This window comes from Propithecus coquereli, unplaced genomic scaffold, assembly GCF_000956105.1.
Source record: "Propithecus coquereli isolate 6110/MARCELLA unplaced genomic scaffold, Pcoq_1.0 Scaffold522, whole genome shotgun sequence".
NCBI lineage: Eukaryota > Metazoa > Chordata > Mammalia > Primates > Indriidae > Propithecus > Propithecus coquereli.
In genome coordinates, this window is record NW_012151086.1 from 509,057 (window position 1) to 511,637 (window position 2,581).

A 2,581-nucleotide genomic window follows, 5' to 3' on the forward strand; every position below is an offset into this window, starting at 1 on the left:
AAGTCTATTTTATTTTAAAATAATAAAGTCCTGGTTTGGGCAATTCTCAAACTAATTGCTTATTCATATACATAGATGTAAGTAAAACCATTATTTTAATTATGTACGTGGAGATAAAAACTCCCCTGAATTGTTTTTCCTCAAAAACTAAACAAAAAAAATATGGTTCATACAGGAAATGAAGGCTCTCAAGAAACTCTTGATAAAACATCCAAGTAAACACAAATGATCATTCTTTCTTCATTTATTGATACAAAATTAATTGTTCTACTAACTAAATGTTGCCTGACACCTAACCAAGCCATGTTTCCAAATACATGTTTGAATCTCCAGTTGCTCCATTCTCAAGGCCAAAAATAAGACTTTATTTCCCATCTTGGCAATTCCCTCTTTTCAACTTCCTTGTACATTTATGGTTCACCATGTATACACTGCCACCTATATCTCTAGCTTCTTAATTTTAGAATTTGAGAAGAAATCTGGTTTCTATTCTTGGCTCAGTCATCAATTTTAAGTGTGAATTTATCGTTTCATTTCCTTCCATGCTGTGAAGTTTGAGAAATAATTTTCCCTATATAAATCAGAGAGTTTTAAGTTTCAAATTTAAAGATAGATGAAGGGGAACTTTGAAAAGAACAAAACACTGTGCAAACACATATAGTATTTTGTTTAGTTTGAAGTGCATCCAAGAGTAATATTTTAGAAATACAAAAATTAACTAAGGCTTTTCTGATAGTATAAGCAGACCACCAAACTAGTATTTAGCAAATCAGAACTTGAATTCAGAATTTTCTGAGTCTAGAGCCTCAGAACATATACCAAAGATAAAAGATGTAAAACCAAAGTAACAGATTAAATTTAATGTAGAAATCTTCACTATTTTAATAATTATTTCTTTCCTTTTGTGCAAATCAGATAAACTCCAAAGTTATTGGCTTTGAACTACTTAATCCCTTCTGATTTTGATATGTGGATGACAAGATGGGATAATAAGTTAAATTAAACTAAGTCTATAAAATATAGGTAATAAAAACCCACATACTCAACCTGTTTCTCTCTCCCATAAATGTATCTCATCTATAAAGAGCAAGAAAGTTACAGCTTATGTACCTGAGTAAAAAGCACTGAATCTCCTCTTGCTCTAAAACAGGAGTAATGCTGTTATAGGCACAACAGCCTCTCTGCAAGAACAATGGGCTAGGAAAGAAGAGATCATGGTTCGTTTTTTATTACAGCTGTTCACTCACTTTAGAAACTTACACTCACTTGTTCTAGGTTACAGGTCTTTGAAATAATCAATCTAGTCTCGATGGTTTATGATACTTTTCAGTGAAGATTTTGCATAACCCTTGGTTACTCTACGACCACCGAAAGCAGATTTTTGTACAATCTACAAACATAGTCAAATAAAACTGCTTGGGTTTATATTCTGGCCTTGCTATGAGTAAGTATATGACATCAGTAAGCTATTTAACTGCACTAACCATGATTAGATCTAATGATTTTTATATTACCTTACAACTTGAGCATTAAGATGTGCCTGTCATTCTTCCAAACACCTTATAGGCATTAACTTTTTAAATCCTCATAATAACTCTAAGAAGTAAATATAAATAAACCTCTTTTACAAAGTGGAAAACTCATGGAGAAATTAAATAATTAGCCCGAAGCCATAGACTTAACAAGTAGTAAAGTCAAGATCTAAAACCACATATATACCTCACCTGGTAATATACTTAACAAAATTTTATCCGCTTAGCAGAGTTCTTGCTATATAATGTGTGATCAATAAATATTTGATACTATTATTACTCAATGACTCAAATATTTCAATTTTTAATCTATGCCAAAGTAAACTCAATGCATGCTTAATCTGCATGATCCTAGATATCTCACAGACAGAGAGACTGGCTCATATTCTACCTTAAAATATTGAGAAGTTCTTGCACAAATTTAATTTTGAATTCTAGCCACCCCTCCCGAATCTGTGCAGTTCTTAGCATGTAATTTTTTTTTCCCAAATCATTGTATCGCTGATGAGTATGTTGTTGATGAGTACATTTATTGCCAGCTACTTTGAGAGAATTAAGTCAATAAAGTGCAAGAAAAAGTCACCCAGTCCATTTTAGGGCCTCGAAAAATAATGATTTCCAATTTTTTTCATTTTTGTTTACCTCTTGTCAAATACAAGGTATCATTCATTGAAACAATCAGTAAATGTTTGTTGAATGATTAAAAGAAATAACTGAAATTATTTAAAACAGTATATACATAAATTATTCAACAATTAAAATCATTATCATATAATCATCACAGGCAGCAAGGGCAGGAAACAAAGTAAATAGAGAGCAGGTAAACAGGATCTCGATTTTGAGACACTTCCATTTGATTTTTAGTGACCTGCCTGAGTCTCTGTCTGGTTAAGTTAATTCTTGATCTAACTTTTTGTTTTCCTGTGGAGGCGTGGGAAAAAACAATCATAGTAGAGGTTATTGCAGGGATCTTATTTGTCTTTTTGATTTGGGTTTTCTCATTTTCTTGGCAACCTACGAATCACTCTTTTTTTTTTTTTTTTTTTTTT